The 326-nt window shown below is 60.7% G+C and overlaps 1 protein-coding gene across 1 annotated transcript in view; it reads right to left on the bottom strand.

The window, feature by feature from the left end:
• The window catches only part of LOC106688188 (uncharacterized), an 11,200-nt gene that overhangs the window by 7,561 nt on the left and 3,313 nt on the right, over window positions 1-326 (bottom strand). The window lies entirely within an intron of this gene.

Here is a 326-nt window from a genome sequence, read left to right as displayed (position 1 = left end):
GTGGGACCCGGGCAGTACCCATGATGAGGTGGGACCTGGGCAGTACACATGATGAGGTGGGACCCGGGCAGTACACATGATGAGGTGGGACCCGGCCAGTACTCATGATGAGGTAGGATCCGGGCAGTACCCATGATGAGGTGGGACCCGGGCAGTACACATGATGAGGTGGGACCCGGGCAGTACACATGATGAGGTGGGACCCGGGCAGTACCCATGATGAGGTAGGATCCGGGCAGTACCCATGATGAGGTGGGACCCGGGCAGTACTCATGATGAGGTAGGATCCGGGCAGTACCCATGATGAGGTGGGACCCGGGCAGTAC

Source organism: Halyomorpha halys, unplaced genomic scaffold, assembly GCF_000696795.3.
Source record: "Halyomorpha halys isolate HHAL.00 unplaced genomic scaffold, Hhal_1.1 Scaffold1071.1, whole genome shotgun sequence".
Lineage (NCBI taxonomy): Eukaryota > Metazoa > Arthropoda > Insecta > Hemiptera > Pentatomidae > Halyomorpha > Halyomorpha halys.
The sequence above is the reverse complement of the archived record's forward strand: the minus strand, read 5'-3'. Positions and strand labels throughout refer to the sequence as shown.